The 25,328-nt window shown below is 40.5% G+C and overlaps 1 pseudogene; it reads left to right on the top strand.

The window, feature by feature from the left end:
• Positions 1 to 1,500: 1,500 nt before the first annotated feature.
• Tdpoz1-ps21 (TD and POZ domain containing 1, pseudogene 21) lies at positions 1,501 to 2,577 on the top strand (annotated as a pseudogene).
• The last annotated feature ends 22,751 nt before the right edge of the window (positions 2,578 to 25,328 follow it).

Here is a 25,328-nt window from a genome sequence, read left to right as displayed (position 1 = left end):
TAAACAGAGGCAAGGAAAAACTTACAGAAGTTATAAACCAAATGGATTTAACAGATGTCTACAGAACACTTCATCCTAAAACAAAAGATTCTATTTTTTTCTTAGCACCTCATGGTACCTTATCCAAGACTCACAATATAATAGGTCATAAAACAGGTCTCAACACATACAAGAAGATTGAAATAATCCCATGCTTCCTGTCAGATCACCATGGACTAGGGCTGGTATTTAATAACAACAAAAACAACAGAAATCCCACATACACATGGAAGCTGAACAATCCTCTACTCAATGATAATTTGGTCAAGGGAGAAATAAATTAAAGACTTTTTAGAGTTTAGTGAAAATGAAGGCACAGCATACCCAAAATTATGGGTCACAATTAAAGCAGTGTTAAGAGGCAAAGATATAGCTTTGAGTGTCCCAAAAAGCAACTGGAGAGCACACACTAGCAGCATGACAGCACACCTGAAAGCTCTAGAACAAAAAGAAGCAAATACACCCAGGAGGATTAGAGGGCAGGAGATAATCAAACTCAGGGCTGAAATCAATCCTGTTGAGATAAAAAGAACTATATAAAAAAAATCGCCAAAACCAGGAGGTGGTTCTTTGAGAAAATCAAGAAGATAGATAGAACAACAGTATCAATCAACACCCCATCCCCAGAGCTCTTCCCAGGGAATAAACCACCATCAAAGGTGTACACATGAATGGGATGGATGCATGGCCCCAGCTGCATATCTAGCAGAGGATGGCCATTTCAGAAATCAGTGGGAGAAGAGGCCCTTGGTCCTGTCACGGTTTGATTTCCCAGTGCAGGGGAATGACAGGGCAGGGAGGCAGGAGGGAATAGGTGGTTGAGTGGGGAAGCATTCTCATAGAAGCAGGGGAAGGGGGATTGAATAGTGTCTTTCTGGAGGGGAACCTGGTAAACAGGATAACATTTGAAATACAATAAAAATATCCAAGAAAAGGTAAAAAACCTCTATACAAAAAGGAAAGCGATTAGGGATTCAGGGAGAGTAACAGACTAAGAGGCAGAAATAGTGCTAGGGGCAGGGATAAGCAGCCACTCTACAGTGACCCACGCCTAACTTGGCAATTGGGTAGAGCCTAGATGCTAACAATAACCAAAACTCTCCTACAACTCAACACACACACATACACACATACACACACAAACACACACACACACACACACACACACACACACACACACAGAGAGAGAGAGAGAGAGAGAGAGAGAGAGAGAGAGAGAGAGAGAGAGAGAGAGATTCAACATGATTTAACAGCCTGGATTGTTTTCTTTAAAATAATGTTGAAGTCTAGACAGAACAGTTTAGCGAGACATGTTTTCAATATCATAGAAGAGACAATTTAGGAGCAATTAAAACTTAAATATAAAAAAATCACTAATTGTATCCTATAGGTTGAAGAGTAAACAATTTCTAGCTCTTATTTTCAGGTTCCAATTTTAGATCCAAAGTACCTTAGGCAGAAATGTCAGGGAACCTGGATGCCAAGAACAGGTACTACACACCGAGTAGCAGCAACCAGAAATTCTGCAACAGGTGGATGATTAGCAACTTCTCGTTTTTCCTTGAGGGAATGGTAGAATACATTACAAGTCCAGTGTTCTCATCAAAGGCCGTTGGGGGCATGGTGTTTTAATGTACACCCAAATGGGGTTGATTAAGAGGGCAAAGGTTACCTGTCACTTTACCTGATGTTGCTCAGCTCTGAAAAGAGCCCAGTTTGAGCAGACACACAGTTTGATATCTTAACTGCGAAAGGGTGGGGGAGCAATAATGCTAGGAGATCAGGTGTCTATTGTTTACTGCCACACCAATCCTATGGTTACAAAAAGTTCATCCTTTGATATTTTCTCCCTTCTCACAGTCATTTGATATTTCCAGATGACAGACTTACCCCCTCTGCAATGTGAGTGTGGTCCAAGGCTCCTTCAGCATTTCTGGACAGAACACAAGACCTGTGATCAAGGTTCCAAGGTGCACATTGTCAGATGACCTAGGTGAGCTGTGGGATAATTCCCTCTTCACAGCCTGCTGCCTGCTGGATTCTGGCCAGGAATTCAGAGCTCACAAGTTCATCCTAGCCGCTCATTCTCCAGTTTTCAGAGCCACGTTTGAACATGGCAGGAGAGCCTAAAGAAACAAGTTGAAATCTATGACCTGGATCCCCAAGTATTCAAGGAGATGATGGGTTTCATTTATACCAGGAAGGCTCCACATGTCTACAGCCTCTCCATTGTCCCTGGACTTCTGCAGCTGCTAACAAGTATGGCCTGGAATAATTAAAGGCCATAGGTAAGGATGTCCTCTGTAGGAAAATCTCTGTGAGGAGTGCTGCACACACTCTCATCCTGGCTGACCTCCACAGCACAGAGCAGCTAAAGACTCAGGCCCTGGCTTTCATTACCGTTCATGCTTCTGAGGTCTCTGAGACCTCAGGGTGAGAGTCAATGATGGAGTCACATCCCACTTGGTAGCTGAAGCATTCCACTCCCTGGCTTCTGCGAAGAGTTTTTTTCTGGGCTTTCCCTCTGAAACTACTTAACTGATATTTAATACCTGACAAGCTATGACCTACACCTGTCTTCCAATAGCAAGAACCTGTGTTGTACCCAGTGACTCCTGGTTAGACTATGGTATTGCTGGAGCATTTACACTGATACAGAAGAAGGCAGTGTGCTGTCTCAGGACTTAAAATGGCTCTAAATAAGTTGGAATGGTGGGTGGGGGAAATGACAGCACTGGATTCTGGGACACTCTACCTAACATCTACCTTTTTGGTGTTCTTGTTTGATTTTAGACTGATGTCCTGGAAGCACTGACCAAAAGTGTTTTGTCAGAGAAACCTGTTTGCATTGCACTAAGCAGAAAAGGTGACCAGGGTCTCAGAGTAAAGAAGAGGCCAAATGTATTAACAAAAGGGAAATGGAAAGAAGGCTTCGTTTTTTTTTGTTTTTTTTTTTTGCTTTTTTTTTTTTTTTTTTAACACTCAAGTTTGGTGCTTTACATATGCACAGCCCATGGGAAGAGTCACTCTTAGGAACTGTGGCATCTTTGGAGTAGGTGTACTCTTGTTATAGGAAGTTCATCACTGTAAGGCATGGCTTTGAGGTACTGTATATGCTCAAGTGCCCATAGGTGGGTCGGTTCATTTCTGGGTCTTCAATTCTGTTCCATTGGTCTATCTGTCTGTCTCTGTACCAATACAATGCAGTTTCTATCACTATTTCTCTGTAAAACTGCTTGAGTTCAGGGATAGTGATTCCCCCTGAAATCCTTTTATTGCTGAGGATAGCTTTAGCTATCCTGGGTTTTTTGATATTCCAGATGAATTTGCAAATTGTTCTGTCTAACTCTTTGAAGAATTGGATTGGTACTTTGATGGGGATTGCATTGAATCTGTAGATTGCTTTTGGTAGAATGGCCATTTTTACTATATTAATCCTGCCAATACATGAGCATGGGAGATCTTTCCATCTTCTGAGGTCTTCTACAATTTCTTTCTTCAGAATCTTGAAGTTCTTATTGTACAGATCTTTTACTTGCTTGGTTAAAGTCACACCGAGGTATTTATATTATTTGGGTCTATTATGGAGGGTGTCGTTTCCCTAATTTCTTTCTCGGCTTGTTTCTCTTTTGTGTAGAGGAAGGCTACTGATTTATTTGAGTTAATTTTATACCCAGCCACTTTGCTGAACTTGTTTATCAGCTTTAGTAGTTCTCTGGTGGAACTTTTGGGATCACTTATATATACTATCATATCATCTGCAAATAGTGATATTTTGACTTCCTCTTTTCCGATCTGTATCCCCTTGACCTCCTTTTGTTGTCCGATTGCTCTGGCTAGAACTTCAAGAACTATATTGAATAAGTAGGGAGAGAGTGGGCAGCCTTGTCTAGTCTCTGATTTTAGTGGGATTGCTTCAAGTTTCTCTCCATTTAGTTTAATGTTAGCAACTGGTTTGCTGTATATGGCTTTTACTATGTTTAGGTATGGGCCTTGAATTCCAATTCTTTCCAGGACTTTTATCATGAAGGGGTGTTGAATTTTGTCAAATGCTTTCTCAGCATCTAATGAAATGATCATGTGGTTTTTTTCTTTCAGTTTGTTTATATGAAGGGTCACGTTGATGGTTTTCCGTATATTAAACCATCCCTGCATACCTGGGATGAAGCCTACTTGATCATGGTGGATGATTGTTTTGATGTGCTCTTGGATTCGGTTTGCCAGAATTTTATTGAATATTTTTGCGTCGATATTCATAAGGGAAACTGGTCTGAAGTTCTCTTTCTTTGTTGTGTCTTTGTGTGGTTTAGGTATAAGAGTAATTGTGGCTTCATAGAAGGAATTAGGTAGTGCTCCATCTGTTTCAATTTTGTGGAATAGTTTGGATAATATTGGTATGAAGTCTTCTATGAAGGTCTGATAGAATTCTGCACTAAACCCGTCTGGACCTGGGCTCTTTTTGGTTGGGAGACCTTTAATGACTGCTTCTATTTCGTTAGGAGTTATGGGGTTGTTTGTTTTTTTTTTTTTTATTTTTTTTATTTTTTTATTAACTTGAGTATTTCTTTTTTTTTTTTATTAACTTGAGTATTTCTTATATACATTTCGAGTGTTATTCCCTTTCCCGGTTTCCGGGCAAACATCCCCCTCCCCCCTCCCCTTCCTTATGGGTGTTCCCCTCCCAACCCTCCCCCCATTGCCGCCCTCCCCCCATAGACTAGTTCACTGTGGGTTCAGTCTTAGCAGGACCCAGGGCTTCCCCTTCCACTGGTGCTCTTACTAGGCTATTCATTGCTACCTATGGGGTCAGAGTCCAGGGTCAGTCCATGTATAGTCTTTAGGTAGTGGCTTAGTCCCTGGAAGCTCTGGTTGCTTGGCATTGTTGTACTTTTGGGGTCTCGAGCCCCTTCAAGCTCTTCCAGTTCTTTCTCTGATTCCTTCAATAGGGGACCTATTCTCAGTTCAGTGGTTTGCTGCTGGCATTCGCCTCTATATTTGCTGTATTCTGGCTGTGTCTCTCAGGAGCGATCTACATCCGGCTCCTGTCGGTCTGCACTTCTTTGCTTCATCCATCTTGTCTAATTGGGTGGCTGTATATGTATGGGCCACATGTGGGGCAGGCTCTGAATGGGTGTTCCTTCAGTCTCTGTTTTAATCTTTGCCTCTCCCTTCCCTGCCAAGGGTATTCTTTTTCCTCATTTAAAGAAGGAGTGAAGCATTCACATTTTGATCATCCGTCTTGAGTTTCGTTTGTTCTAGGGATCTAGGGTAATTCAAGCATTTTGGCTAATAGCCACTTATCAATGAGTGCATACCATGTATGTCTTTCTGTGATTGGGTTAGCTCACTCAGGATGATATTTTCCAGTTCCAACCATTTGCCTACGAATTTCATAAAGTCGTTGTTTTTGATAGCTGAGTAATATTCCATTGTGTAGATGTACCACATTTTCTGTATCCATTCCTCTGTTGAAGGGCATCTGGGTTCTTTCCAGCTTCTGGCTATTATAAATAAGGCTGCGATGAACATAGTGGAGCACGTGTCTCTTTTATATGTTGAGGCATCTTTTGGGTATATGCCCAAGAGAGGTATAGCTGGATCATCAGGCAGTTCAATGTCCAATTTTCTGAGGAACCTCCAGACTGATTTCCAGAATGGTTTTACCAGTCTGCAATCCCACCAACAATGGAGGAGTGTTCCTCTTTCTCCACATCCTCGCCAGCATCTGCTGTCACCTGAGTTTTTGATCTTAGCCAATCGCACTGGTGTGAGGTGAAATCTCAGGGTTGTTTTGATTTGCATTTCCCTTATGACTAAAGATGTTGAACATTTCTTTAGGTGTTTCTCAGCCATTCGGCATTCCTCAGCTGTGAATTCTTTGTTTAGCTCTGAACCCCATTTTTTAATAGGGTTATTTGTTTCCCTGCGGTCTAACTTCTTGAGTTCTTTGTATATTTTGGAAATAAGGCCTCTATCTGTTGTAGGATTGGTAAAGATCTTTTCCCAATCTGTTGGTTGCCGTTTTGTCCTAACCACAGTGTCCTTTGCCTTACAGAAGCTTTGCAGTTTTATGAGATCCCATTTGTCGATTCTTGATCTTAGAGCATAAGCCATTGGTGTTTTGTTCAGGAAATTTTTTCCAGTGCCCATGTGTTCCAGATGCTTCCCTAGTTTTTCTTCTATTAGTTTGAGCGTGTCTGGTTTGATGTGGAGGTCCTTGATCCACTTGGACTTAAGCTTTGTACAGGGTGATAAGGATGGATCGATCTGCATTCTTCTACATGTTGCCCTCCAGTTGAACCAGCACCATTTGCTGAAAATACTATCTTTTTTCCATTGGATGGTTTTGGCTCCTTTGTCAAAAATCAAGTGACCATAGGTGTGTGGGTTCATTTCTGGGTCTTCAATTCTATTCCATTGGTCTATCTGTCTGTCTCTGTACCAATACCATGCAGTTTTTATCACTATTGCTCTGTAATACTGCTTGAGTTCAGGGATAGTGATTCCCCCTGAAGTCCTTTTATTGTTGAGGATAGCTTTAGCTATCCTGGGTTTTTTGTTATTCCAGATGAATTTGCAAATTGTTCTGTCTAACTCTTTGAAGAATTGGATTGGTATTTTGATGGGGATTGCATTGAATCTGTACATTGCTTTTGGTAAAATGGCCATTTTTACCATATTAATCCTGCCAATCCATGAGCATGGGAGATCTTTCCATCTTCTGAGGTCTTCTTCAATTTCTTTCCTCAGTGTCTTGAAGTTCTTATTGTACAGATCTTTTACTTGCTTGGTGAAAGTCACACCGAGGTACTTTATATTATTTGGGTCGATTATGAAGGGTGTCGTTTCCCTAATTTCTTTCTCGGCTTGTTTCTCTTTTGTATAGAGGAAGGCAACTGATTTATTTGAGTTAATTTTATACCCAGCCACTTTGCTGAAGTTGTTTATCAGCTTTAGTAGTTCTCTGGTGGAACTTTTGGGATCACTTAAATATACTATCATGTCATCTGCAAATAGTGATATTTTGACCTCTTCTTTTCCGATCTGTATCCCTTTGATCTCCTTTTGTTGTCTGATTGCTCTGGCTAGAACTTCAATAACTATATTGAATAAGTAGGGAGAGAGTGGGCAGCCTTGTCTAGTCCCTGATTTTAGTGGGATTGCTTCAAGTTTCTCTCCATTTAGTTTAATGTTAGCAACTGGTTTGCTGTATATGGCTTTTACTATGTTTAGGTATGGGCCTTGAATTCCTATTCTTTCCAGGACTTTTATCATGAAGGGGTGTTGAATTTTGTCAAATGCTTTCTCAGCATCTAATGAAATGATCATGTGGTTCTGTTCTTTCAGTTTGTTTATATAATGGATCACGTTGATGGTTTTCCGTATATTAAACCATCCCTGCATGCCTGGGATGAAGCCTACTTGATCATGGTGGATGATTGTTTTGATGTGCTCTTGAATTCGGTTTGCCAGAATTTTATTGAGTATTTTTGCGTCGATATTCATAAGGGAAATTGGTCTGAAGTTCTCTTTCTTTGTTGTGTCTTTGTGTGGTTTAGGTATAAGAGTAATTGTGGCTTCATAGAAGTAATTCGGTAGGGCTCCATCTGTTTCAATTTTGTGGAATAGTTTGGATAATATTGGTATGAGGTCTTCTATGAAGGTTTGATAGAATTCTGCACTAAACCCGTCTGGACCTGGGCTCTTTTTGGTTGGGAGACCTTTAATGACTGCTTCTATTTCCTTAGGAGTTATGGGGTTGTTTAACTGGTTTATCTGTTCCTGATTTAACTTCGATACCTGGTATCTGTCTAGGAAATTGTCCATTTCCTGCAGATTTTCAGATTTTGTTGAATATAGGTTTTTATAGTAAGATCTGATGATTTTTTGAATTTCCTCCGAATCTGTAGTTATGTCTCCCTTTTCATTTCTGATTTTGTTAATTTGGACACACTCTCTGTGTCCTCTCGTTAGTCTGGCTAAGGGTTTATCTATCTTGTTGATTTTCTCAAAGAACCAACTTTTGGTTCTGTTGATTCTTTCTATGGTCCTTTTTGTTTCTACTTGGTTGATTTCAGCTCTGAGTTTGATTATTTCCTGCCTTCTACTCCTCCTGGGTGTATTTGCTTCTTTTTGTTCTAGAGCTTTTAGGTGTGCTGTCAAGCTGCTGACATATGCTCTTTCCTGTTTCTTTCTGCAGGCACTCAGCGCTATGAGTTTTCCTCTTAGCACAGCTTTCATTGTGTCCCATAAGTTTGAGTATGTTGTATCTTCATTTTCATTAAATTCTAAAAAGATTTTAATTTCTTTCTTTATTTCTTCCTTGACCAGGTTATCATTGAGTAGAGCATTGTTCAATTTCCACGTATATGTGGGCATTCTTCCCTTATTGTTATTGAAGACCAGTTTTAGGCCGTGGTGGTCCGATAGCACGCATGGGATTATTTCTATCTTTCTGTACCTGTTGAGGCCCGTTTTTTGACCAATTATATGATCAATTTTGGAGAAAGTACCATGAGGAGCTGAGAAGAAGGTATATCCTTTTGCTTTAGGATAGAATGTTCTATAAATATCCGTTAAGTCCATTTGGCTCATGACTTCTCTTAGTCTGTCTACATCACTGTTTAATTTCTGTTTCCATGATCTGTCCATTGATGAGAGTGGGGTGTTGAAATCTCCCACTATTATTGTGTGAGGTGCAATGTGTGTTTTGAGCTTTAGTAAGGTTTCTTTTACATATGTAGGTGCCCTTGTATTTGGGGCATAGATATTTAGGATTGAGAGTTCATCTTGGTTGATTTTTCCTTTGATGAATATGAAGTGTCCTTCCTTATCTTTTTTGATGACTTTTAGTTGAAAATTGATTTTATTTGATATTAGAATGGCTACTCCAGCTTGCTTCTTCTGACCATTTGCTTGGAAAGTTGTTTTCCAGCCTTTCACTCTGAGGTAGTGTCTGTCTTTGTCTCTGAGGTGTGTTTCCTGTAGGCAGCAGAATGCAGGGTCCTCGTTGCGTATCCAGTTTGTTAATCTATGTCTTTTTATTGGGGAGTTGAGGCCATTGATATTGAGAGATATTAAGGAATAGTGATTATTGCTTCCCGTTATATTCATATTTGATGTGAGGTTATGTTTGTGTGCTTTCATTCTCTTTGTTTTGTTGCCAAGACGATTAGTTTCTTGCTTCTTCTAGGGTATAGCTTGCCTCCTTATGTTGGGCTTTACCATTTATTATCCTTTGTAGTGCTGGATTTGTAGAAAGATATTGTGTAAATTTGGTTTTGTCATGGAATATCTTGGTTTCTCCATCAATGTTAATTGAGAGTTTTGCTGGATACAGTAATCTGGGCTGGCATTTGTGTTCTCTTAGGGTCTGTATAACATCAGTCCAGGATCTTCTGGCCTTCATAGTTTCTGGCGAGAAGTCTGGTGTGATTCTGATAGGTCTCCCTTTATATGTTACTTGACTTTTTTCCCTTACTGCTTTTAATATTCTTTCTTTATTTTGTGCGTTTGGTGTTTTGACAATTATGTGACGGGAGGTGTTTCTTTTCTGGTCCAATCTATTTGGAGTTCTGTAGGCTTCCTGTATGTCTATGGGTATCTCTTTTTTTAGGTTAGGGAAGTTTTCTTCTATGATTTTGTTGAAGATATTTACTGGTCCTTTGAGCTGGGAGTCTTCACTCTCTTCTATACCTATTATCCTTAGGTTTGATCTTCTCATTGAGTCCTGGATTTCCTGTATGTTTTGGACCAGTAGCTTTTTCCGCTTTACATTATCTTTGACAGTTGAGTCAATGATTTCTATGGAATCTTCTGCTCCTGAGATTCTCTCTTCCATCTCTTGTATTCTGTTGGTGAAGCTTGTATCTACAGCTCCTTGTCTCTTCTTTTGGTTTTCTATATCCAGGGTTGTTTCCATGTGTTCTTTCTTGATTGCTTCTATTTCCATTTTTAATTCCTTCAACTGTTTGATTGTGTTTTCCTGGAATTCTTTCAGGGATTTTTGCGATTCCTCTCTATAGGCTTTTACTTGTTTATTAATGTTTTCCTGTGCTTCCCTAAGTGTGTTCAGGTCTTTCCTGAAGTCCTCCAGCATCATGATCAAATATGATTTTGAAACTAGATCTTGCTTTTCTGGTGTGTTTGGATATTCCATGTTTGTTTTAGTGGGAGAATTGGGCTCCGATGATGGCATGTAGTCTTGGTTTCTGTTGCTTGGGTTCCTGCGCTTGCCTCTCGCCATCAGATTATCTCTAGTGTTACTTTGTTCTGCTATTTCTGACAGTGGCTAGACTGTCCTATAAGCCTGTGTGTCAGGAGTGCTGTAGACCTGTTTTCCTCTCTTTCAGTCAGTTATGGGGACAGAGTGTTCTGCTTTCGGGCGTGTAGATTTTCCTCTCTACAGGTCTTCAGCTGTTCCTGTGGGCCTGTGTCTTGAGTTCACCAGGCAGCTTTCTTGCAGCAGAAAATTTGGTCTTACCTGTGGTCCCGAGGCTCAGGTTTGCTCGTGGGGTGCTGTCCAGGGGCTCTCTGCAGCGGCAGCAACCAGGAAGACCTGTGCCGCCCCTTCCGGGAGCTTCAGTGCACCAGGGTTCCAGATGGTCTTTGGCTTTTTCCTCTGGCGTCCGAGATGTGTGTGCAGGGAGCAGTCTCTTCTGGTTTCCCAGGCCTGTCTGCCTCTCTGAAGGTTTAGCTCTCCCTCCCACGGGATTTGGGTGCAGAGAACTGTTTATCCGGTCTGTTTCCTTCAGGGTCCGGCGGTGTCTCCGGCAGGGGTCCTGCCGCTCCTGGGCCCTCCCCCACGGGAGCCCAGAGGCCTTATACAGTTTCCTCTTGGGCCACGGATGTGGGCAGGGGTGAGCAGTGTTGGTGGTCTCTTCCGCTCTGCAGCCTCAGGAGTGCCCACCTGACCAGGCGGTTGGGTCTCTCTCTCACCGGGTCTGGGAGCAGAGAGCTCTAAAGTGAGGTTTTTAAGAGATTCAGGGATTCAGTCCATTATCATCAAGGGAGGAGAATGACAGCGTCCAGGCAGGCATGGTGTAGCGGGAGCTGAGAATTCTACATATAGTTCTGGAGGCCAAAAATCTAATGTGTATCCCTGGGCTGGAACCAGAGTGTCCATAGAGCACTATATTTTTGCCTCTTGCAATTCCTGTCTATTTCCATTTTTAATTCCTCCAACTGTTTGATTGTGTTTTCCTGGAATTCTTTCAGGGATTTTTGTGACTCCTCTCTATGGGCTTCTACTTGTTTATTTATGTTTTCCTGGAATTCTTTTAGGGATTTTTGTGATTCCGCTCTGTAGGCTTCTACTTGTTCTCTAAGAGAGTTCTTCACGTCTTTCTTGAAGTCCTCCAGCATCATGATCAAATGTGATTTTGAAACTAGATCTTGCTTTTCTGGTGTGTTTGGATATTCTGTGTTTGCTTTGGCAGGAGAATTGTGCTCTGATGATGCCATGTAGTCTTGGTTTCTGTTGCTTGAGTTCCTGTGCTTGCCGCTCGCCATCAGATTATCTCTAGTGTTACTTTGTTCTGCTATATCTGACAGTGGCTAGACTGTCCTATAAGCCTGTGTTTCAGGAGTGCTGTAGACCTGTTTTCCTGTTTCCTTTCAGCCAGTTATGGTGACGGAGTGTTCTGCTTTCGGGCGTGTAGTTTTTCTTATCTACAGGTCTTCAGTTGTTCCTGTGCACCTGTGTGTTGAGTTCACCAGGCAGGTTGCTTGCAGCAGAAAAGTTGGTCTTACCTGTGGTCCTGAGGCTCAAGTTTGCTCATGGGGTTTTGATTATGAGCTCTCTGAGGCTGCAGCAACCGGGAAGATCTGCACCGCCCTTTCCAGAAGTTTCCGTGCACCAGGGTTGCAGATGGCGTTTGGTGTTTTCCTCTGGAATCAGTAATGTGTGCAGAGTACAGTCTCTTCTGGTTTCCCAGGCGTGTCTGCCTCACTGAATGTGCCATGCTGTTTCTATTACTATAACTCTGTACCCCAAAATATGGAAGGTGACAGCTCCTGTTTTTCTTTTATTGTTCACATTTGTTTTATCTTCCCTGGGTTTTCTCATGCTTTCTTATAAAGGTGAGAACTGTGCTTTCAACTTATTTGAACTTTTACATTGTATTTAGTTAGAAATTGCATGGGATCTGTAGATTGTTGTGGCAAGGTGGCCAGTTTTACTGTGTTAATCCTACTGATTCATGAATATGGGAGATGCTCTTCAATTTGTCTCTTCAAAGACTTGAATCTTTGATCATGTAAGACTTTCATTTGTTTGGTCACAGTTAGTTAGAGATATTCTATTTTGTCTAACGCTATTTCTTTCTCAGGCTGATTGTCCTTTCTATAAAGGGGGACTGCTAAGTTTCTTTATTTGTAGTTAATGTTGTATCCAGCTCCTTTGCTGAAACTGTTTTTCACCTGAAGGAATTCTCCAGTAGAGATTTAGGGTCAGCGATGTTTCTTTTTCTCCCCCCCCCATCTTTATTAACTTGAGTATTGCTTATTTACATTTCGATTGTTATTCCCCTTCCCGTTTTCAGGGCCAACATCCCCTAACCCCTTCTTTAGGGGTGTTCCCCTCCCCATCCTCCCCCCATTACCACCCTCCCCCCAACAATCACATTCACTGGGGGTTCAGTCCTGGCAGTACCAAGGGCTTCCCCTTCCACTGGTGCTCTTACTAGGCTATTCATTGCTACTCTTGTATCATCTGCAAACAACATTTTAATTTCTTCCTTTCCGAATTGTGTCCCCTTAGTCTCCTTCACTTTTCTTACTGTTCTACATAAGACATCAAGTATTATATTAAATAAATATGGAGAAAGTCGAAAATCTTGACTTCATTTTGATTTTACTGGAATTGTTTTGAATTTCTCACCATTTATCCTGATGCTGTTTATGGTTATGGTCTAAACTGTGCTCTTATTTTTAACTATGTCCCTTGTATCCCTAATCTCTCTAGGACTTGTGTTAGTTATCACGGGGTACTGATTTTTGTCAAAGACTTGTCTACATGTAATTAGATCGTCATGTGGCTATTTCTTTCAGTTCTTTTATATGGCAGATTGCATGTATTGAATTTTGTCTGTAGAACCATCCCTGCATCTCCGGGATGAAATTTTCTTTATCCTCGTAAATAATTCTCTTGATGTGGTTTTGGATTTGGTTTGCAAATACTCTATTGCTTGATTTGCATCCGTGTTCATAAAGGTAATATGTTTGTAATCTTGCTTTTCTGGGTCTTTGTGTGATTTGAGTATCAAGGTAACTGTGGCCCTATACTATGTATTGTCAATTGTTTCCTCTACTTCCATTTTGTGAACTCATTTGAGGAGTACTGATGTTAGCTCCTCTTTGATATTCTGGTAGAATTCTGTCCTAAAGTCATCTTATCCTGAGATTTTTTTTCTTGTGGAGAAGTGACTTATAATGTCAGGTTCTATTTCACTAGGGAATATAAGTCTCTTGTTTTTCCTTTTTTAAATTTTGTATTAGTTATATTTCTTTACTTACATTTCAAATGTTATTCACTTCATGGTTTCCTGTCACCCTCCTCCTCCCCACCTCCACGATCCAGATTTTACTGTGGTAAGTGGGACCTATTGAGGAATTTAATCCTATCTTTTAGAGATTTCACTTTAGTGGAGTACAGGCTTTTAAATATGTCCAAGGGATTCTCTGGATTTCTCCAACGTTTATTTAATTTGGATAAAGAATTGCTGATCTTACTGATTTTCTCAAAGAACCAAGTCTTTGTTTTATTTTATTTTTTATGTGTCTGTGATGTGTTTTCACAATATTCAGCCTCCGTACCCCTCTCTTGTCCCCCTTCATTCTCCCTGGAACGCTTCCCTTCCTAATATCTCCCTGATTGTTCAATATGTATGTGTGTGTGGGGGTATGCAGAGTCCATAATGTGTAATGACCAATTCATGGTAACTAGGATTCCTATATTTTTAATTTCTAACATTTGTAATCTCAGCCTCTCTGTTTTTTTAAATTACACTTATTTTTATTGAATATTTTTATTTATGTTATTCCCTTTCCCAGTTTCCCAGCTGTAGGCCCCCCTCTCCAATCCCCCTTCTCTTTCTTCTATGAGGGGTTTCCCCTTCCCCAATCATCCCCCTGTCCGACCTGCTCCTTACATTCCCCTGTCCTGTTGGAGTCCAGCGTTGAGAGAAACAAGGGCTTCTTCTCTGATTGGTGACCAACAAGAACATCCTCTGCTACATATGCAGCTGGAGCCATGGGTCTGTCCATTGTAGTCTTTGGGGAGTGGATTTCTTCCTGAGTGACATTTGTTTTATTGATACTTTGTACTGTTTCAACTTTATTGACTTCAACCTTAAGTTTGACTATTTCTGCCTACTCTTTGGACTAGTTTTGTTTTGGTTTTTTGTTTGTTTGTTTGTTTGTTCATTTGTTTTAGTTTTTTCACATTTCTATCTAGAGCTTTCCGGAGTGCTCTTATGTTTCTAGTATGATATCTCTCCACTTTTTAATTAGTCACTTATTGCTATGAACTTTCCACTTATATCTACATTCACTGTGTCACATAAATTTGAGAATGATGTTTATCCATTTTCACTTAATTCTAGAAAGTCTCTGATCTTTCTTTAAGGGCCTCTATCATTTTCATAAGGCTGGTCTAAGGTCTTGTCCCATTCTTTAGCTATGTTGGAATATTCCGTGTCAGCTATGGTAGGGTTGCTGGGTTCCAATGGGTACATGCTGTCCTGGATGTTATTGGTTGTGCTCTTGACTCTGACATCGATGTGCCTGAGGCTGTGAAGATTATAGGTCTGGGTGATGAGATCTGGTTTTGTATCTCCAGGATGAGTATTTTGTTCTTTCTCTCTGCTTCCTGGATTTTAGGAGGTTGTGGTGGCTTTCTGGTGCATTGTAGAGAACTTTGTATGCACCTGTTCTCATGGCCTGCTCTGCTTGCATGTTTCCAGCCCATGCCTGCTGGCATCAGAGGCTGTGATCATGGGGTCAGTAGGAGGAGGTAAGGTTGGAGATCTTTGTGATCCATGTGATCCCATCTAATATAGCAGGGAAATGGAGACTGCAGCGGGTTTTATGCTACAGAGGTGGGGATGGGACTCAAGGTTTGTGTTTGGAGAAGTAGAAGGATTTCTATGGATCCAACACCACCCTACATGTAGCCCTGGCAGTAGTGACCTTTGAAATAAGCAGGAATGGGAGCTGTGGTTGTATGGTGGGACAAAGCAACAAGTGGAGAGAGGGAGAACACAAAGGGAAGGTCTTTAGGATCCACTGATGATAGGAAAGGATGGGGCAGGTAGAAAGCCACAGGGGTTTGATGCATACTAGGAGGCGAAACTGTGGTATAGCATCTATGGGAACTGAGGGAGAAATGAATATTGGTAGGCAGCCTGCCAGGTTTAAAATCTCTCAAGTTAACCTAAGTTTAACAAAATAGAATTAATATTTGATCTAGCCAACATTGATATAATTTTTGAAACAGTAAACATGGGCCCACATTCTAATCTTCTAGCTTTTCACCTAGAAGATGTAATTGTAGGCTGTAATGTATGAACAGGTAAACAATATGAGGAACTAAGTGTCTTCCTAAGGGTACAGCTCTATGACTTTATAAAAAATTCCTGACCTTTCATCAGTTTGTATTTGAAGGAAAATAAGCTTGTGTCCTGTAGGATTTTGGGATCTTTCTGGCGGACACCCACAACTGTAGCAAACACTGTTTTCATTGCCATCACATTTATTATTTTTGTCTTGTGTTTGAATAATATATAAATGAAACATCAATGGACTCCTGTATGTTGGGATTCTTCTCTACATTGGGGTGTGAGATTCACACAGGCTGAGTTGTGGGGAGGGCCTTTCTCCATCCTTGAAGTAAGGAACACATTCATTAAGTTGGCAGCAAATAGAGGCTTCTGCTCACAGGCACCTGGCTTGATTGGACTTCAGTGGTGTGGTAACTGAGGGACACACAGGGGAGGGTTGTCCTTGCTTTTTTATTTACTCATTTATGTTGCAGATATCCTAGGAGTGGAAATATTATGGCCAGAGCATCCTGAATTATTCAGGTTGGAGGGACTGCCAAATAAGTAATTTTGTCAACTCAGACTTTTACCAGACCAGACAATGGAAAACTACATTTCTCCATAGGGTCACGAATGACTGGTTCTGACAGATTTTAAGGATAATTTTGATAGATGATTAACTTGTGATTTTCATTTCCCTGTTGTTTTGTGTCATTGAAAGGATTAGTATTGCTGTGAGAAACACTATGACCTGAAAGAATTTAATCAGCCTACAAGTTCACATTGCTGTTAATCACTGAAGGGAATCAGGACTAGAATTCATGCAGGAAGCAGGAACTGATGCAGAAGACACGGAGAAATGTTACTTATTGCCTTGCTTCTCCTCCCATGCTCAGCTTGCTCTCTTATGGAACCCAAGTCTACCAGAACAGCAAAAACACCATGCACAATGATCTGGCCCTCCCCCATCAGTCAATATAGAAAATGCCTTGCAGCTGGATTTCCTGGAGACATTTTCTCAATTAAGGTTCCCTTCAATCAGATACCTCTAGTTTGTGTTGTTAGTTAATATAAGATAGGCCAGCATGTGTAGTAAAGCTGGAGACCCTTGACTTTACTATGAATCATGTGCACATTCTCCTTTATGATGATGGGCCTGCTCAACTGTTGTAATAATTGATCAACCTGTTTTTGTTGTTTCTTCTATTTAATATTTGGTTGGTTGATTTTGTTTTGTTTTTTAGATATTAATTTGCTTAAGAAGAATGACATCAATTCAAATAAACTAGTTTCCCATGGCAGCCTTTTTTTCCGTGTATTCCATGCCACCACTTCAGTTTAGGTCCTTCTGCTTCTACCTCTTGAATATAATTTTCAGAAGGACACCTCTAACTTTAGATTCAGAGTTGATCTTTTGGGGAGTTTTATATAAGGGTGTGGATATTCATGTGGAATTTGTGAGTTTGTTTTTGTTTTGGAGAGAGAGAATCAACATATATGTGACAGACACACCTATCAAATACCCAGGAGTCCGACTTTATGAATTTTCCAATGCAGGCCCCTCAGAATATACACCTTTTCTGTATATAGAGAAAACAGAGATTTTCATCACTTCTAGGCAGAATTTTGAATCATTGTTCACAATGACCTTCTTGTATACAAGCAATTTCCTCTGACAATCACAAGAAAATTGTGAACTAAAACATTAATCACTCCACATATAACCACAGACCAATTTCAGGTTGATATTCTCTCTCTCTCTCTCTCTCTCTCTCTCTCTCTCTCTCTCTCTCTCTCTCATTTGAAACATACTATCTTTATATAGCCTGGGCTGTTTTGAACTCACTCTATAGAGCAAGCTGATCTAAAAATAACACAGGGATGTTCCTACCACTCCCCCTGAGGACTGGAATTTAAATGTTTAACTTCTTAATTCATTAGGCACAATATTAAGAATGGGAAAGGGTATGAAAAATGAAAAATATATAATGTAAAAGTATTTTATATGTATGGAATGTACATGGATGTCGTTCAGCAAGTGGGCGCTATCAGTGCAGAGACAGAGAAAGAGGAATAGGTGTCCTGTAGTCTGGGCTGTACACATAGCTTAACCACAGCAGAAAGAGATGGAGGAAAATCAATGCATATCTTTCCACCCCAAAATTTGTTTGATATGATTATTTCCTCTGGCAAATGCAGAAGGAGATCTTTCTCATGCTCCCTTCTCCTTATATGTATACATTCTCAGTTTGTTACTGTTGTAACATCTTTCTGCACTCCAGGCTAGTCTTCATCCTCCTATCCTATCTCTGTCTCCCAGGTAAGATTAGTCATGAGTACCACACACCCTGACTCAGTGACCCCATTAAGGAATGCCCCAGAGAACAAAAATGCAAATGTTCAGTGTGCCTCTGGCATCCTCTGCTTGGTCTCCAGGCAATTTTTTTTTCTGTAATCAATACACATATACAGGCAGGATAGTTGCATCTGTGTGTTTAGCAGGAGCTAGAATTGGGGACCTCAACATGCTAGGCAAGTTCCCTACCATTTAACTAAGTTTTCACATTTCATAACTTTATTACTCTTATGAGTTCTTTTAAAAGCAGTGTACAGCAAATCAGTAGGCAACATTAAATAAAATGGAGAGAAATTTAAAGTAATCTCACTAAAATTAGGGAGTAGACAAGGTTGTCCCATTTCTCCCTATCTATTCAAAATAAGACCCAAAGTCCTATCCAGAACAATTAGAAAACAAAAAATGGTCACAGCAATAAAATTAGAAAGGAAGTATTCAAAATGCTACTATTTGCAGATGATATTGTAAACTTAAGGAACACCAAAAATTCTACCAGAGAAGTCCTAAACCTGATAAACAACTTCAGCTAAGTGTCTGTATATAAAATTAACTTAAACAAATCAGTAGCCTTTTTCTTTTTTTTTCACTGATATTGCTTGTGTGTGTGCTTTTTTTTTATGTTATTAACTTCAGTATTTCTTATTTACATTTCGAATGTTATTCCCTTTCCCGGTTTCTGAGCAAACATCGCCCTAATCCATCCCCCTCCCCTTCTTTATGGGTGTTCCCAACCCAACCTCCCCCCATTGCCGCCATCCCCCCAACAATAACGTTCACTGGGGGTTCAATCTTAGCAGGAGCCAGGACTTCCCCTTCCACTGGTGATATTACTAGAATATTCATTGCTACCTATGAGGTCAGAGTCCAGGGTCAGTCCATGTATAGTCTTTAGGTAGTGGCTTAGCCCCTGGAAACTCTAGTTGCTTGGTATTGTTGTTCATAAGGGGTCACAAACCCCTTCAAGCTCTTACAGTTCTTTCTCTGATTCCTTCAATGGGGGTCCTGTTCTCAGTTCAGTGGTTTGCTGCTGGCATTCGCCTCTGTATTTGCTGTATTCTGGCTGTGTCTCTCAGGAGAGATCTATATCAGGCTCCTGTCGGCCTGCACTTCTTTGCTTCATCCATCTTGTCTAATTGGGTGGCTCTATATGTAAGGGCCACACATGTGGGGCAGGCTCTGAGTGGGTGTTCCTTCGGTCTCTGTTTTAATCTTTGCCTCTCTATTCCCTGCTGAGGATATTCTTGTTCCCCCTTTCAAAGAAGGAGTAAAGCATTCACATTTTGATCATCTGTCTTGAGTTTCATGTGTTCTAGGCATCTACGGTAATTCAAGTATTTGGGCTAATAGCCACTTATCAATGAGTGCATACCATGTGTGTTTGTCTCTGATTGGGTTACCTCACTCAGGATGATATTTTCCAGTTCCAACCATTTGTCTATGAATTTCATAAAGGCATTGTTTTTGATAGCTGAGTAATATTCCATTGTGTAGATGTACCACATTTTCTGTATCCATTCCTCTGTTGAAGGGCATCTGGGTTCTTTCCAGCTTCTGGCTATTATAAATAAGGCTGCGATGAACATAGTGGAGCACGTGTCTTACTTATACGTTGGGGCATCTTGTGGGTATATGTCCAAGAGAGGTTTAGCTGGATCCTCAGGTAGTTCAATTTCCAATTTTCTGAGGAACGTCCAGACTGATTTCCAGAATGGTTTTACCAGTATACAATCCCACCAACAATGGAGGAGTGTTCCTCTTTCTCCATATCCTCGTCAGCATTTGTTGTCACCTGAGGTTTTGATCTGAGCCATTCTGACAGGTGTGAGGTGAAATCTCAGGGTTGTTTTGATTTGCATTTCCCTTAGGACTTAAAAAAAGTTCCACCAGAGAACTACTAAAGCTCATAAACAACGTCAGCAAAGTGGCTGGGTATAAAATTAACTCAAATAAATGAGTAGCCTTCCTCTACACAAAAGAAAAAAATGCCGAGAAAGAAATTAGGGAAACGACACCCTTCATAATAGACCCAAACAAGATAAAGTATCTCAGTGTCACTTTTACTAAGCAAGTAAAAGATCTGTACAATAAGAACTTCATGACTCTGAAGAAAGAAATTGAAGAAGACCTCAGAAGATGAAAAGATCTCCCATGCTCATGGACTGGCAGGATTAATATAGTAAAAATGGCCATTTTACCAAAAGCAATCTACAGATTCAATGCAATCCCCATCAAAATACCAATCCAATTCTTCAAAGAGCTAGACAGAACAATTTGCAAATTCATCTGGAATAAGAAAAACCCAGGATAGCTAAAAATATCCTCAAAAATAAAAGGACTTCAGGGAGAATCACTATCCCTGAACTCAAGCAATATTACAGAGCAATAGTGATAAAAACTGCATGGTATTGGTACAGAGACAGACAGATAGACGAATGGAACAGAATTGAAGACCCAGAAATGAACCCACACACCTATGGTCACTTGATTTTTGACAAAGGGGCCAAAACCATCAAATGGAAAAGAGATAGCATTTTCAGCAAATGGTGCTGGTTCAACTGGAGGTCAACATGAAGAAGAATGCAAATGGATCCATGCTTATCACCCTGTACAAACCTTAAGTCCAAGTGGATCAAGGACCTCCACCTCAAACCAGATACACTCAAATTAATAGAAGAAAAATTAGGGAAGCATCTGGAACACATGGGCACTGAAAAAAATTTCCTGAAAAAAACACCAATGGCTTATGCTCTAAGATCAAGAATTGACAAATGGGATCTCATAAAACTGCAAAGCTTCTATAAGGCAAAGGACACTGTGGTTAGGACAAAACGGCAAACAACAGATTGGGAAAAGATCTTTACCAATCCTAGAACAGATAGAGGACATATATCCAAAATATACAAAGAATTCAAGAAGTTAGACCACAGGGAGACAAATAACCCTACTAAAAAATGTGGTTCAGAACTAAACAAAGAATTTACAGCTGAGGAATACCGAATGGCTGAGAAACACCTAAAGAAATGTTCAACATCTTTAGTCAGTAGCTTTTTCTTTTTTTTTTTTTTTTTTTTTTTTTTTTTGAGGTTGTAGTACTGTTTATTGTATGAGTTGGTTGAGGTCAGTTTGAGTCAGTAACATAAGACACTGTTTTTTTTTTTTTTTCTTTTATTAATTTGAGTATTTCTTATATACATTTCGAGTGTTATTCCCTTTCCCCTTTTCCGGGAAAACATCCCCCTAATCCCTACCCCTCCCCTTCTTTACAGGTATTCCCCTCCCCATCTTCTCCCCATTGCCGCCCTCCCCCCAACAGTCTAGTTCACTGGGGGTTTGGTCTTAGCAGGACCCAGGGCTTCCCTTTCCACTGGTGCTCTTACTAGGATATTCATTGCTATCTATGAGGTCAGAGTCCAGGGTCAGTCCATGTATAGTCTTAAGGTAGTGGCTTAATCCCTGGATCCTCTGGTTGCTTGGTATTGTTGTACATATGGGATCTCGAACCCCTTCAAGCTCTTCCAGTTCTTTCTCTGATTCCTTCAACGGGGGTCCTATTCTCAGGTCAGTGGTTTGCTGCTGACATTCACATCTGTATTTGCTGTATTATGGCTGTGTCTCTCAGGAGAGATCTACATCTGGCTCCTGTCGGCCTGCACTTCTTTGCTTCATCCATCTTGTCTAATTGGGTGGCTGTATATGTATGGGCCACACATGTGGGTCAGGCTCTGAATGGGTGTTCCATCGGTCTCTGTTTTAATCTTTGCCTCCTTATTCCATGCCAAGGGTATTCTTGTTCCCCTTTTAGAGAAGGAGTGAAGCATTCAAATATTGATCATCCGTCTTGAGTTTCATTTCTTCTAGGCATGTAGGGTAATACAAGCGTTTGGGCTAATAGCCCCTTATCAATGAGTGCATACCATGTGTGTCTTTCTGTGATTGGGTTAGCTCACTCAGGATGATATTTCCCGGTTCCAACCATTTGCCTACGAATTTCATAAAGTCATTGTTTTTGATAGCTGAGTACTATTCCATTGTGTAGGTGTACCATATTTTCTGTATCCATTCCTCTGTTGAAGGGCATCTGGGTTCTTTCCAGCTTCTGGCTATTATAAATAAGGCTGCGATGAACATAGTGGAGCACGTGTCTTTTTTATATGTTGGGGCATCTTTTGGGTATATGCCAAAGAGAGGTATAGCTGGATCTTCAGGCAGTTCAATGTCCAATTTTCTGAGGAACCTCCAGACTGATTTCCAGAATGGTTTTACCAGTCTGCAACCCCACCAACAATGGAGAAGTGTTCCTCTTTCTCCTCATCCTCTCCAGCATCTGCTGTCACCTGAGTTTTTGATCTTAGCCATTCTCACTGGTGTGAGGTGAAATCTCAGGGCTGTTTTGATTTGCATTTCCCTTATGACTAAAGATGTTGAACATTTCTTTAGGTGTTTCTCAGCCATTCGGCATTCCTCAGCTGTGAATTCTTTGTTTAGCTCTGAACCCCATTTTTTAATAGGGTTATTTGTTTCCCTGCGGTCTAACTTCTTGAGTTCTTTGTATATTTTGGATATAAGCCCTCTATCTGTTGTAGGATTGGTAAAGATCTTTTCCCAGTCTGTTGGTTGCCGTGTTGTCCTAACCACAGTATCCTTTGCCTTACAGAAGCTTTGCAGTTTTATGAGATCCCATTTGTCGATTCTTGATCTTAGAGCATAAGCCATTGGTGTTTTTTTCAGGAAATTTTTTCCAGTGCACATGTGTTCCAGATGCTTCCCTAGCTTTTCTTCTATTAGTTTGAGTGTGTCTGGTTTGATGTGGAGGTCCTTGATCCACTTGGACTTAAGCTTTGTACAGGGTGATAAGCATGGATCCATTTGCATTCTTCTACATGCTGCCCTCCAGTTGAACCAGCACCATTTGCTGAAAATGCTATCTTTTTTTCCATTGGATGGTTTTGACTCCTTTGTCAAAAATCAAGTGACCATAGGTGTGTGGGTTCATTTCTGGGTCTTCAATTCTATTCCTTTGGTCTATCTGCCTGTCTCTGTACCAATACCATGCAGTTTTTATCACTATTGCTTTGTAATAACTCTTGAGTTCAGGGAACTCCTTTTATTGTTGAGGATAGTTTTAGCTATCCTGGGTTTTTTGTTATTCCAGATGAATTTGCAAATTGTTCTGTCTAGCTCTTTGAAGAATTGGATTGGTATTTTGATGTGGATTGCATTGAATCTGTAGATCGCTTTTGGTAGCATGGCCATTTTTACTATATTAATCCTGCCAATCCATGAGCATGGGAGATCTTTCCATCTTCTGAGGTCTTCTTCAATTTCTTTCTTCAGATTCTTGAAGTTCTTATTGTACAAATTTTTACTTGTTTGGTTAAAGTCACACCGATGTACTTTATATTATTTGGGTCTATTATGAAGGGTGTCGTTTCCCTAATTTCTTTCTCGGCTTGTTTCTCTTTTGTGTAGAAGAAGGCTATTGATTTATTTGAGTTAATTTTATACCCAGCCACTTTGCTGAAGTTTTTTATCAGCTTTAGTAGTCTGTGGTGGAACTTTTGGGATCACTTAAATATACTATCATATCATCTGCAAATAGTGATATTTTGACTTCTTCTTTTCTGATCTGTATCCCCTTGACCTCCTTTTGTTGTCAGATTGCTCTGGCTATAACTTCAAGAACTATATTGAGTAAGTAGGGAGAGATTGGGCAGCCTTGTCTAGTCCCTGAATATAGTGGGATTCATTCAAGTTTCTCTACATTTAGTTTAATGTTAGCAACTGGTTTGCTGTATATGGCTTTTACTATGTTTAGGAATGGGCCTTGAATTCTTATTCTTTCCAGGACTTTTATCATGAAGGGGTGTTGAATTTTGTCAAATGCTTTCTCAGCATCTAATGAAATGATCATGTGGTTTTTTTTCTTACAGTTTGTTTATATAATGGATCACATTGATAGTTTTCCGTATATTAAACCATCCCGACATGCCTGGGATGAAGCCGACTTGATCCTGGTGGATGATTGTTTTGATGTGCTCTTGGATTCGGTTTGCCAGAATTTTATTGAGTATTTTTGTGTGGATATTCATAAAGGAAATTGATCTGAAGTTCTCTTTCTTTGTTGGGTCTTTGTGTGATTTAGGTATAAGAGTAATTGTGGCTTTATAGAAGGAATTCGGTAGTGCTCCACCTGTTTCAATTTTGTGGCTTAGTTTGGATAATATTGGTATGAGGTCTTCTATGAAGGTCTGATAGAATTCTGCACTAAACCCATCTGGACCTGGGCTCTTTTTGGTTGGGAGACCTTTAATGACTGCTTCTATTTCCTTAGGAGTTATGGGGTTGTTGTTTTTTTTTTTTTTTTTTTTTTTTTTTTTTTTTTTTTTTTATTAACTTGAGTATTTCTTATATACATTTCGAGTGTTATTCCCTTTCCCGGTTTCCGGGCAAACATCCCCCTCCCCCCTCCCCTTCCTTATGGGTGTTCCCCTCCCAACCCTCCCACCATTGCCGCCCTCCCCCCATAGACTAGTTCACTGGGGGTTCAGTCTTAGCAGGACCCAGGGCTTCCCCTTCCACTGGTGCTCTTACTAGGATATTCATTGCTACCTATGGGGTCAGAGTCCAGGGTCAGTCCATGTATAGTCTTTAGGTAGTGGCTTAGTCCCTGGAAGCTCTGGTTGCTTGGCATTGTTGTACTTTTGGGGTCTCGAGCCCCTTTAAGCTCTTCCAGTTCTTTCTCTGATTCCTTCAATAGGGGACCTATTCTCGGTTCAGTGGTTTGCTGCTGGCATTCGCCTCTGTATTTGCTGTATTCTGGCTGTGTCTCTCAGGAGCGATCTACATCCGGCTCCTGTCGGTCTGCACTTCTTTGCTTCATCCATCTAGTCCAATTGGGTGGCTGTATATGTATGGGACAAATGTGGGGCAGGCTCTGAATGGGTGTTCCTTCAGTCTCTGTTTTAATCTTTGCCTCTCCCTTCCCTGCCAAGGGTATTCTTTTTCCTCATTTAAAGAAGGAGTGAAGCATTCACATTTTGATCATCCGTCTTGAGTTTCGTTTGTTCAAGGGATCTAGGGTAATTCAAGCATTTGGGCTAATAGCCACTTATCAATGAGTGCATACCATGTATGTCTTTCTGTGATTGGGTTAGTTCACTCAGGATGATATTTTCCAGTTCCAACCATTTGCCTACGAATTTCATAAACTCGTTGTTTTTGATAGCTGAGTAGTATTCCATTGTGTAGATGTACCACATTTTCTGTATCCATTCCTCTGTTGAAGGGCATCTGGGTTCTTTCCATTTTCTGGCTATTATAAATAAGGCTGCGATGAACATAGTGGAGCACGTGTCTCTTTTATATGTTGAGGCATCTTTTGGGTATATGCCCAA

Source organism: Rattus norvegicus, chromosome 2 (genome assembly GCF_036323735.1).
Source record: "Rattus norvegicus strain BN/NHsdMcwi chromosome 2, GRCr8, whole genome shotgun sequence".
Taxonomy (NCBI): Eukaryota; Metazoa; Chordata; class Mammalia; order Rodentia; family Muridae; genus Rattus; species Rattus norvegicus.
This window is presented reverse-complemented; position numbering and strand designations above follow the sequence as displayed.